Below are 13,368 nucleotides of genomic sequence, written 5' to 3'. Positions count from 1 at the left end.
ATCTTTTGAGCTCTTTTTTCTGTTTCTTGCTGCTTACATTTGTACCCCGTATGTCTTCCAATTCACTGATTCTACCACCTTTTCACTGTTCTTTCCCTACCTTGACCCCTTTCCCACATGTTCCCCCTTTCTTTCCTTACCCAACTTAGATTTCAGGGTTTACACTCAAACCACTCCCTTATAAATACACTTAGGTGTCCGCCCTACTCAGTGGCAGTATTTTGGAACCAGTTAGACCAACTCTTCATCTGCTCAGCCTCAGCACAAGAGCAGCTGGACATGATCGGAGAAAAATACTCAACCATGCTCCTTGAGCTCATTCTAAGTTAATGACTGCAAATCTCATATGAGTTGTCAGTATTACTCCACAATTTTTACTGCATGTTTCAGGTCGGTTCACTCTCCTGTTCTCTTAAAACAACTATTTCATGCCAGGTCATCTCTCCTGAAACCTACAAACACATGTTCATGTATCTCACTCTTACTGAGAAAAATGAAGAAATCACAGGAGAACTAATTCCTCTAACTTCTCAAACTCTGGCCTCTCCACTGTACCCTGAGCCCCATCCTGTTTTGCTTCCTCCAGGACTTTGTGCCTGTATCACTCCTTCTTCACCTTGGTCACCATTTTCTCCCTTTCTCAAGCACTCAAGAATGATAGTAAAGAAGCCAAATGGACTCCACATGCCCCCTCCAATTACTGTTTCATATCTGCTCTCCCCTTCACAGCAAAATTCTTTAGAATTTGCCTTTATTTTCTCACTTCATTCTTACCTCACCCCACTTCAATCAAGCTTTGTCAATTGCCCTCAGACAGAAACCACATCATTGGTATTCTCCCTTTTTCCAAACCTATGGTGCATCATCAATCCTCATCTTACTCTACTCAGTACATAGCATAAGAACTACTGCATTCTTAACGTTAGTTTAAATATTTTTCCACTCTCACATTTAATAATGGCAGATCTTGGGGCACCTGGGTGGCTCAGTCGGTTAAGCGTCCGACTTTGGCTCAGGTCATGATCTCGCGGTTTGTGGGTCCAAGCCCCGCATCGGGCTCTGTGCTGACACCTCGGAGCCTGGAGCCTGCTTCTGATTCTGTGTCTCCCTCTCTCTCTGCTCCTCCCCTGCTCCCACTCTGTCTCTCTCTCAAAAATAAATAAGGATTTAAAAAAAACAACAACAAAAATTTAAAGGGGCGCCTGGGTGGCTCAGTCAGTTGGGTGTCTGACTTCAGCTCAGGTCATGATGTCACAGTCTGTGAGTTCGAGCCCCACGTGGGGCTCTGTGCTGACAGCTCAGAGCCTGGAGCCTGCTTCGGATTCTGTGTCTCCCTCTCTCTCTGACCCTCCCCTTCTCATGCTCTGTCTCTCTCTGTCTCTGAAAAATAAATAAGGGAAAAAACAATTTTTTTTAATAATGGGAGACCTTGAGTGAAATGTACAGCTCCAGACAGGATTCATCTTGACACAGGTTTTAAAAACTATAAACCTGAGTATTTGGGTCTGGCGACCAGAAAAGGTCTATTTGATGCTTAGCCTAGTTAGGAAATCTCTTAAAAAATCACCCTCTGTTTAGCTTACATAAATTCATACTCAAGAGTCTCCAGTTTTATTTCATTTTCCTGGTGATTAGAGGTTTCAGTCCCTTATTTTTGTTTGAAAACAATTTTTTTTCATAGATTTGTAACATTTCCCATCAATAAATTCCCCACTAAGGGAAAGTAACTCATTCATTGTCGTATTTAAAGAAAAACTATGTGGCTGGATGATTTCTTCTGTTGGGGAAATCGCTACAGATCTAGGGAAAAAATATTTTCCTAGGAAGAAGTTGCCCATTTGCATACTGAAATTCAGTGTCATTCTCTTTGTGGGTTTTCAGATCTTCAACCTTATGGAATTAGTGGGGGTGGGTCAGCAGGTAAAGTGGTAGAGAGCAGGGATTGTAAGTTCTAACAGACCTTTTGGTTTGGCCATCAAGGTATTTTAAAGGATTTTAAATTTAAATTTCTTTAAATTGAGGATGCATCTAGTTCACCAAGACCTCACCAATTACTCCCCATTACCTTATATTCAACCAATTTTATTTAACAAATCTTTGCTGACATTTGTCTGCGTGTCAGACACTGCCGTAGGCCGTGGAGATACAGCAGGGAACAAGATATGGCAAGAGCTCAGACCTCATGAAGCCTGCCTTCTAGTGGAGAGAGACTCATAAACATGAGCAAACAAGTACATTAGTAAGGAAATTTCAAATAATGATAAGGAAATAATGAAGTAATAGAATAAAATGATGTGGTATGTGGTGTTTGAGGTAGGAGGTGATAATATAGGTTGAATAGACCAGGAAGACCAGGGACAGAGGATGGTAAGCAGAGTCAGCATCAAGTGCAAGACCCTGTGGCAGGAAGAGTTGCTTCATTCAAGGAAAAAGAAGGTCAGTGCCACTAAAATATAATGAGCAAGGGGCACCTGGGTGGCGCAGTCAGTTAAGCATCTGACTTTGGCTCAGGTCATGATCTCACAGTTTATGAGTTCGAGCCTTGGATCCTCTGTTCCCCTCTCTCTCTGCCCCAGCAGGCATGCATGCACTGCCTCCCTCAAAATAAGTAAACATTAAAAAAATAAAATGTAATGAGCAAGAGGGAGATTGGTTTAAAATGAGGTAGCAGAGAGCAGATTGGGGAGAATCTTATAGGCTGTAGGAAGGATGTTGGATTTTATCTAAACATGATGAACAGCTATAGAAGATTTTAAAGCATGATCTGTTGGTTTTTGTTTTTGTTTTTTTTTTTAAGTTTATTCTGGTTACTGTGGGTAAAATATTGTAGGAGCCGAGATTGGAAACAAGAAGATCAGTGACTACTAAAAAATACAGATAACAGATAATGGTAGTTTGAAATGATGGTGGGAACTGTAAATATAAACAGAATATACAAATATGGGACAAATTTTGGAAATAGAGCCATCAGGCTTTGCTGATGTTGGATGCATCAGATGAGGAGAAGAGAGAAATAAAGGACAGTTTCTGGGTTTTTGGCTTAAGCAACTAGGCAGATGAACAATGCCATTAATTGATATGGAAAACTGAAGGGCTAAAGGAGGAACATAGAAAAATAAAAATTCTGTTTTGGTCACATTGAGTCTAAGATGTTTATTAGACTCCATGTGTAAATTATGAGTAGGTATTGGATATAGGAGTCACTGCATAAATTTACATTACCCCTGAGGCCTTCTGAATTTGCAACTCTGCTATAGTATGTAGATTAAGAATGTGGTTCACGAGCAAAAAGATCTTTGTATGAAGCTAGGTTTTTCTGCTTACCAGCTCTGTGACCTTGAGCAAGATTCCTAAAGTTGTCTAAACCATAGTATCATGGGTACAAAATGAGGTTACAATATTATATACTCTATCAATTGATTGTAAAAATTAAATAAGTTGATTTATGCATAGTGCTTAATGAAATCTCTAGAAAAATATAAGTACACAATATAGATTTGGCATTATTTATTGAGTATCTGTACTGAGATATGCCCATTGTATACATTATTTCACCTAACCTTCACCAAACGCCCCACATCAACCCTATCGGCTAAGTATCAATGTACAGGAAGAAGACTGAGAACAGATGGATGAAAACAAATTTATTTTTCACTTTTTTAAAAATGTGCACATCTGCACAGATCACCTCTGACTTATCAATCTAGGAAGCATTCATATGAAGTGAAATGTGTCTCTCTCTCCGGAAATCCAGATTCTTATATCCAGCCTGCCACATTACATCCCTTCTTTGATGTCTATCATCTCAAACTTAGCATGATTTAATCTTCACCCCCAGACCCAGAACCCGATCTTTCCACTGGCTTCATCACCTCAGATGATTGCATCTTAGGCATCCTAACTGCACATGTAGAAAGCCTCACAGCCCTCATTGGTTCAGGTCTTTGTCACACATGCTTTACAGAAGCCTCCTACCAAATGGCCCCCTGCCTCATCTCTCCTCCTCTGTCCCTCACTCTCTTTGGTCCAGTCATACTAGCCTATTGCTATAGGAACTTTTTGCTTCCTGTTTCCTTAGCGTGACGCTCAAATGTCTCAGAAATTCCCTCAGAAAGTTACTTTGCTAACCTGACCAGCTGTTTAGAATTGCAGCTTCCCTAGTACTATGTTCCTTTTCCCCTTTAACTTTCCCTTCCTTCCCTGTGCTCCCCTTCCTGTCTTTTTCCTTCTTGTCTTTTCCTGGAAAGGCTTCCTACTATGTTGCCTCCAAGGCAGCATAAGGTTTGTTTCTACTCCAGATGTGCTGGTCATCCTTAAAGGAGCTATACAGCCTGAAGCCAATTTCTCTGGAGTTAGTTCTTTCACTCAGCAAAGGTCCACCCATCCTCTGCTTGCTAACTCAGCAACATGGCATCATTTAGCATTTTTCTAGCTGCAAATGAGATACCCTACCGCAGTGGCTAAACCCTTAGGGCTGTGTTTATCTTGTACAACAAGAATTTCGAGGGCAGGTAGTCCAGGGCTTCATGTCACTCACTGGTGTCCTGACATTCAGGATCCTTTTATCTTCTTCTTCTGCCACTGTGGTCCTTCTCCTCAAAGCCATAAGATTGCTACTCATTGTGCATTGAGTCCCCTGCTCCAGGCGGAAAAATAAAGAGGAAACAGTAAAGGAGCAAAGGATAAAGAGTTCTCTTAGAGAGTAAGGCTTGTCTTCTATGGGTTGAAATACCTGACTTTCAACTATTTTTAACCTACAAAAATGGAAATTTCATGTGTCTGACCTAAGATTTGGGAAGGAACACCTTCTCTAGAGACTTCCATCTACATGTTATTGGCCGGCCCAAACTGTGTCAGTTGGACACTCTTATCTTCAAAACAGAGTAGGAGGCAAAAGTTGTGTGAGCCTCTGGGGCAGCCAGTGCTGCCTGCCACACACAATTTGGCTCTTCCTGAGTTGCTTTTCTTCCAAGACTCCATTCAGCCTCCTGGCTTTGGGCCTAGGAGAGGGCCCAGAGCCTCTCTTACAGGTTGGCCACCACTCCTACACAGACCTAGGGGAATTCCTACTCCATACTTGAGCAGCTTCCCAGGCCACACAAGAACTTTTGGGTCAGCTATGAGATCTACAGATCTTGGAGAATTACATTTAAGGAATGAGGGCAGGTAAAATCTCTGGCCCTCTGTCTGGATAAACCATACGGCCATTTCTGTTCTATTGCCCTTGTCCTGTGCTGACATGACTAGTGAATTGTAGGGCTGCACTAAATCTTTACACATATTATTTAATTTCATCCTTATAGCAAGCTTTTACCTTTCTCCTCTATCACTATTTTACACACGAGGAAACTAAGGCTTCGGGTGGTTAAATCCAAGGCCCTTTAGTTGGCAAATGACAGAGTTTCTCTTCAGACCCAGGTCTGCCTCATTCCAAAGCCTCTGCCTGATCCATTACATTAAACTGCTTCTAACTAGATGTTTTCCAGGGCAATCTTTTCCCTCTCTCTATAGGAACCCTTGAGTCACTCTAAGTATTTCTTAATGGGGCTGACCACATAGGGCAGCTTAACAATATCTGGACAGTCGCTCTCCCAGTAGAGTTGCCAAGTTCTCCCTAATTCTGGTGCTTTCCACCCCCCACCTATCCCTTGCTCACACATGGATTTAGATTGGTGGAAATGTTAGAAAGGATATTCAAGATGGAAAGATAATATAGGAAATAGGACGACCATAAACAAAAGTGAAGGAAGTATAGCTCTGGGATAGTGTATATTTTAGCTTGGTTAGAGCATAAATCAGAGATCTTAGCGCATATGCTTAGAAAGTCAAGCTCAAATCATACCATTAGGACCTTGACTATCAGACAGAGGAGAATGAACTTTTTTTCTGTCTGTAGTAATGATGCATTAGAGGTTTTGCCACACGAGAGTAAAATTACACTTTGTGTTTTATGCTGCAAATTAAAAAGAGAGAGAGAGAGAAGTTTGAAAAGTGCTTGAGTTCCAAGAAGACACAATAATCCTACTGCAGGAGTTGTTCAGGGAGATTTGAGGGTTTTGTGTCCTTTTCTGTTATATATATTTTTTCAAAATAGCAATGAGATTTGTAGTTGGTACATCAGAACTGTTAGCCTATAAATAGACAAAACAAAATATCAACTATCCCCAAACTCAATTTTCCCAATAGAATAAGAGTTGCTCCCGTTTATATTCAATAAAAAATTACCTTAAGCATCTGTTACTTCCGTTAAAATAGTCAAAGTGGCATGGAAATTGTATATTTGTAAAATTGTAAAACCTGTATGAAAAATGGAATGAGTTTTGTGGCTTCCTTGTTTAGAGTAGAACGGTCACATTTCAGAATAAAATAAAATAAAGAAAAATATTTGAAGAATATTGAAGTTAAGTGACTCATTTATAAAATTGAGAGGAAAATATGTAAGAACAGGCTGCATAAGGTTGTGTTTTTTATTTGTCCAAGTAATGCCATATTATTGAGGTGGCACAGAACATAGTACATCCATCTGTGAGTCAGAAATATGTGAGTCAGAAACACCGTTTGAAGAGCCCTCTGTCCTTTTGATTACTGAATCTGATGTTTTGGTTAGACTGGGTAATTTACCAGTAAGTTAAGATAATTGGATTATTAAAGAGGAAATCCATGTTGAAAGAATTGGTTGTGAAAAGATAAAATGAGGAAATGGGATTATTGACAGAACTGAGATGAAATCTTCACGGGACACCTCTAGCAAATAAATCAGCCCTTCAAGTGACTTGTTTCACTGTGAGTGAGTCAGTCAAAAGACAGGGTTGTAGGAAAAGCAATTGAAAGGAAGACACTACTTTGCAATTGGGTTTCCTCGACTACTTATATTTGGAGGCAGTCATTGTTTCTGTTATTGAAAAGATGAATTTGTAAAGGAACAATGCTCTTTCCAAAATAACAAGATCATGAATAAGAATTGATATCTGAAGAAAATAAAGAATTCACATTGGTTAAAAAGGACTTCTCTGTTCACTTCAAAATGCCCATGCTATATATATATATATATATATATATATATATATATATATATATATACCTCTTCTGTAAAGATTGCTCTGGAAAGAAAAGCTAAAGCCTGTCATAGTGATTTAGGGTTTTCATCCTCCATGTGAAGGCCAAGTGTGAGGTAAAAGAACCTCATAGTTCCCTAAGGATTCTGTAATGGTGAGTCCATCCCCCAAGATTGACTGGCCCCGCCTTTAGGGAATGCAAAGGAGGGCTGTCTACTCTGATGAAGAGCAAGCTGTGACCTGCTCAGAGACATTGGGCTTAGATTAAAGGAAGATTTAATTTCTAAAAATAATGGCAAAGAATAGTAAAGCCTGGAGACTTTCCTTGAGCTCTAATAGAATCATGATACCATTTATTTTTGGAATGGTGACGTTTCTGAAACTCTTCAGATGCAAAATCAATGCTAAGTAGTTTTATAGAAATTGGATGCATTTTACATAAAATTAGCACCAGAGCTGAGGGCAGTGATGTACAAAAGCAGTGCAGACAGTGTTTTGAATGCACTGGAAAACACAGTCTGAGAGCCTCTCCGGCAGCACCTGGCATCTCTCCCACATTTTCAGGCCTTTGCCCTTTAAACTGCCTTTGCTGTTCTTGAGATTTCCAGTTTTGTCTAGATTATGAGCCTCTTAACCACTCATCATATTCTTCCTGTAGTTGTCATCATTTTAAACACATTAGGGAGTCAAGGGAGTCATTGGTGAAGAGATAGTATTTTATACCATGATAAATGCAATGATAAAATCACCTAGAATCACCTGAATAATATAAAGAAAACAAGGTTGAGAGCTGAGTCCCAGGATTCTCCAACATGTAGAATTTGGAGACAGATGAAGGACCTAGGCGGGCCAATGAAATAGGAAGAAAACCAGGGAAGGTAATATCCTGAAAGTCAAAATAGTCAGCATGGAAGATATGATTTTGAGGGAGTCTTTTCACATCCAGAGATCTAGTCAGCTTTCTTTTTTAAATATAATTTATTGTCAAATTGGTTTCCATACAACACCCAGTGCTGATCCCAACAAATGCCCTCCTCCCTGCCCATCACCCACTTTCCCCTCTCCCTCAGCCCCCATCTATCCTTCGTTTGTTCTCAGTCCTCAAGAGTCTCTTATGGTTTGCCTCCCTCCCTCTCTGTAACTTTTTTTTTCCCCTTCCCCTCCCCCATGATCTTCTGTTGAGCTTCTCAAGATCCATATATGAGTGAAAACATATGGTGTCTGTCTTTCTCTGCCTGGCTTATTTCACGTAGCATAATATCCTCCAGTTCCATCCATGTTGCTGCAAATGGCCAGATTTCATCTTTCTCATTACCAAGTAGTATTCTGTTGTATATATAAACCACATCTTCTTTATCCATTCAATAGTTGATGGACATTTAGGCTCTTTCCAGAATTTGGCTGTTGTTGAAAGTGCCGCTGTAAACATTGGGGTACATGTGCCCCTATGCATCAGCACTCCTGTAAATCATGCTGTGATCTCAAGGAAACGTAAGGCAGATTTTGTTCACAGAATTCTCTTCAACCAACAGGAGCTCTTTGGAAGAAATGGGTTTGAATACAAGATATTCCAGTTGTTTGAATCCTCAAACAAGGATCTGCTTTTCAGTGATGACACTGCATGTGTGCTAACCTTCAGGATGAAACAACTTACAGAAAACACTTAGGACCAGAGTATCTTATGCCTATTGCTAACATGAAACCATGTTTACACTCTGAACTTCTGGATGCCTGTACATCCCACATATATTAAACACTGATCAAAGTGGACAACCGTGGCGATGCTCAGTGCCTGAAATATGGTGGGGCCACATTCTCACTTGTTCGCACATGGGCATGTGTTAACCTCGTTATTTTATAATTATGTGCTGGAAATGATACAAAAAATAAAATGAATGAAAATTTTTTTTAAAAGTCAGAATAAGAGAAGGATAAACATGTCAAATGCTCATGACATTTTGAGAAAGATGGTGAGTAAGAATTGATTGTTAGTTTGGGCAAGACGTAGGATCCTAATGATCTCAACAAAAGGGATTTCCTATGAAGTACTGTAAACCAAATCCTAATTATACTGTGCTGAGAAGAACATAGATGTTAAGGAAGTGGAGACAGCAAGTGAAGACAACTTCTTGAAGAATTTTGCTTTTAAAAGACTGCAAAAGAAAAAAAAGAAAAAGAAAAAGAAAAATTAAGCAATAAGTGGAGGACAGCATGGAGTAATCACAAGTCCATTTTTAAAAAAATCTTTATTTAGGTACAAATAGCATGCAAAAAGTTTACTTTTTAAAGTGTAAAATTGGACACATATACACCCATGAAATCATTGCTACCTCTAAGATAATTCATATCCGTCAAACCCAAAAGTTTCTTTTTACAGTTCCTCCCAACCCTCCTGGTACTGCCCTTCATCCCCACAAAATCACTGATGAGCTGTCACTATAGTTTTATTTTCTAGTATTTTAGATAAATGGAGCCATACAATAAGTACTCTTTTGATCTACCTCCTTTTACCCAGAATAATTAGTTTGAGATTAATCCATATTGTTGCAGGTATTGATAGTTTGTTCTTTTTTATTGCTAAATGGTATTCCATTGCAGGAATGGGCTACAACTTGTGTTCCTATTCACCTGTTACATTTGGGTTGTTTCCATTTTTTAGGATAACAAAGCTGCAGTGAATCTACGTAGACAGGCATATCACCTATGAATAGAGATAATTTTACTTTTTCCTTTTTAGTGTAGATATAGATAGATATAGATATAGATATGGATATGGATATAGATATAGATATATGTATTGCCTACTGCACTAAGAACTTCCAGTAAAATGTTCACTTGGAGTGGTGAGAACAGACATTCTTACTTTTTTCCTACTTTTAAGGGGAAATAACTCAGTGTTTCACTCTTAAGTGTGATGTTAGATGTTAGCTTTTTCATAGATGCCCTTTACCTGGTTGAGAGATGTCCCCACTATTGCTAGTTTTCTAGAACTTTTTACCAGGAATGGATATTGGATTTTGTCAAATGTTTTTCTCTGCACCCACTGAGATGATCTTGGTTATTATTATTATTAATATGGGAAATTACCTTGATTGTCTTTTGAGTGTTATAACAGCCTTATATTCCTCGAATAACCCCCACTTGATCATCATGTGTCAACCACTTTATATATTATTGGATTAGATTTACTATAATTCTGTTAAGAGCTTTTTCATGTGTATTTATGGGGGAAGTGATCTGTATGTTTTCTTTTCTTGAGTTGTCTTTGATTTTGATATCAGAAATATGCCCACTTGAAACAATTAGTTGGGAAGTATTCCTTCCTTTTCAACTTTCTGAAGGGGTGTGTAGAATTAGTATTATTTCTTCTTTAAATTTTTGGCAGTATTCACCAGAAAAGCCATCTGGGCTTGCAGGGTTTGTGTGTGTGTGTGTGTGTGTGTGTGAAATGGTTTAAATTTTAAAAACATTCAACTTCTGTAATAGGTATAGGCCTCTTCATGTTATTTCTTTCTTCTTCAGTGAGTTTTAGTAGTTTTTGTTTTTCAAGGAATTTATCCATTTCATCTAAGTTGTAGAATTTATTGGCATAAAGTTGCTCATAATAGTTCCTTATTATCTTTATTATATCTTTACAATCTGTACTGATGTCTCCTTTTTCATGCCTGATATTCTTAACTTGCGTCTTCTCTTTTTTTTCCTGGTAAATTTGACTAGAAGTTTGTCATATTTACACAAAGAACCTGTTTTGTCTTCATTGATTCTCTCTCTCTTCCTCTATAATATTTCCATTCTTATCCTTTTTCCCCTTATGCTTACTTTGGGTTTTATTTGCTTTTATTTCTCTAATTGAATCTAGAAAGTGAGGTTATTTATTTTATTCTTTTCTAATAAAGGCATTTAGTGCTACAGATTTACCTCTAAGTACTGCTTTAGCTTATATCCCACAGATTCTGATATGTAATATTTTCAGTTAGTCAAAATTCGAATTTCTCCTTTGATTTTTTTCTTTGACCCATGATTTATTTAGAATGTTTAGTTTCAAATACTTAGAGCTTTACTAGAGATCTCTCTGTTATTGATTCCTAATTTAACTCCACTCTGATCAGAGAACATACTTTTTATGGCTTGGATTTTTTTTAAACTTACTGACACTTGTTTTATGGCCTAGAATATTGTCTGTTTTGGTAAGTGTTCTATGTACACTTGAAAACAATGTGTAGTCAGCTGTTGTTCTGTGTGGTGTTGTATCAATGTCAGTTATGTCAAATTGATAGTGTTGTTCAAGTTTTCTATATCCTTATTGGGTTTCTATTGGTTCAATCAGTTAACAAGACTATACTTCTTGATTATTCTATTTGTCCTCTTTTGCTTTTCTTTTTGTTTTTTGGTTCATGTACTTTAAAATTCTGCTTCATAAATTGTTAGAATTGTTATGTCTTCTTTATAATTGTCTCCTTTATCATTATGAAATTACCCTCTATTCCTAATAATAATCTTTGTTCTGAAATCTACTTGTTCTTATATTAACATAGCCATTCTAGATTTCTTTTGATTAGTGTTATATGGTATGCATATTTCCACTCCCTGTTCTTTAACTTGTGTTTTTATATTTACAGTGGTTTGTTACAGGCAGCATACCGTTAGGTCATCTGCCTTTTAATTGCGATGTTTAGACTATTTACATTTAAAGAGATTATTAACATGGTTAGGTTTATATTTACCATGTTGCTATTTGTTTTCTATTTATCCTATCTGTTCATTATATGCTTTTTTCTCTTTTTCTGCTGTTTTGGATAAGTAAGTGTTTTATGCTTCCTTTTGTATTTCCTTAGGTAAAGTTCTTCATGTTTTTTTTTTATTTTAATGGCTACGTTAGTGTTTCTAGTATAAATCTTTAGTTTATCCCAGTCTACCTTCAAGCAATATTATACCACTTCACATATAGTATAAGAACCTTCCCACAATATACTTTCATTCTTCCTTCTTTGCCTTTGTACTCTTGTCATTGTCATATGGTTTACTTCTATGTACATTATAAGCCTCACAATACATGGTTATTATTTCTTATTTCTTATCTTCAGTCAATTGTATTTGGAAAAGATTTTTAAAGGAAGCAAAAAAAACCACGCTTTATTCCTTTGTGAAATACTGATTTCTATCTGGTATCATTTTCCTTCTGCCCGAAGGATTTCCTTTAACATTTCTTATCCTTCAGGTATGCTGCTGATGAATTCTTTCTGTTTTCATATGTCTGGTGGAAGTCTTTTTGGTTGTTATTTTTTGTTTGTGGATTGGTTTGTTTTATATGAAATTTTTTACATTTTCATTGTTTGCTGATATGCAAAATGGAAAATGATGATGCAGTAGCACAGTCTGTGAATAGGGCTCACAACAGAAGGTTTGGCTTCAGATACAATCATGAAAATTTATCTATGTTAACAAGAGGAAAGACCGAGCAGATGTTTACTGATGTGGGTGAGTCGATTGATCTGTTAATGGATACAATCAAACTGGGTTTCCAAGTTTAAATCCAAGATCCACTATTTAATAGCTCAGTGATCCTCAGCAAATTATTTAAACCCTTTGAACTTCAGTTGTCACATCTGTAGAATCAGAGGAACAACTTCCCCACAGAGTGACCCTAGCAATGAAATGAGTTAGTATATACCCAACACTGAGTATGTGGCCTGGCACATTGTAAGTGCTCAATACCTATGAGGAAAGAACGTGTAACTTTTCTTAGCTTTACCGCCCGAGTCAAAAAGAAACCATTCTGGGATCACATTTTTCTGATTTTCCTTTCTCTTATCCCCCCTTCTCTCACCCCTCCTTCCTTCCTAAAAGAACATTTTTAAAATTCAAATGCCAGGCTGTCTGCAGATGCAGTGTTTAAGACTGATAACATTTAGAGGCCAGATGTTAACTGATGTAAATGTTATTAAGTGCTCAGTAGACTGGAGGCTGAGGCAGTGATTTCCAATTTTGTGATTATTATTTGAGTATATAGCAAACCAATCTGCCATTCCTTCCACCCCCATACCTCCACCAGAAAGGAGATATATAGCCTACTTGTTCTCAAGAGAATATAAATTATTTTTAAAAATATGCAGTTCTTAAAGAATTAAGTAATGGCATTTCACATGCCTAGAACCAGGCATGCAGCCTCCATGCAGACCTCAACAACTCCTTGTAGTTCTTCCTGAAAGGTCAATGACTTCCTGAAAGGTCAAACTTGATCTGAAAACTAGTCTAATTTTCTGAAATAAGCCCAGAGTAATAATTGCAAGAAATGCCATAACAAGTTTTTACC

At 37.7% G+C, this 13,368-nt stretch overlaps 1 protein-coding gene across 1 annotated transcript in view; it reads left to right on the top strand.

Annotated features, from left to right (window-relative positions):
- The window catches only part of PDE4B (phosphodiesterase 4B), a 361,788-nt gene that overhangs the window by 211,870 nt on the left and 136,550 nt on the right, over nucleotides 1–13,368 (top strand). The window lies entirely within an intron of this gene.

The sequence above is a fragment of the Prionailurus viverrinus genome, chromosome C1 (assembly GCF_022837055.1).
Source record: "Prionailurus viverrinus isolate Anna chromosome C1, UM_Priviv_1.0, whole genome shotgun sequence".
In the NCBI taxonomy this organism is placed as follows: domain Eukaryota; kingdom Metazoa; phylum Chordata; class Mammalia; order Carnivora; family Felidae; genus Prionailurus; species Prionailurus viverrinus.
This window is presented reverse-complemented; position numbering and strand designations above follow the sequence as displayed.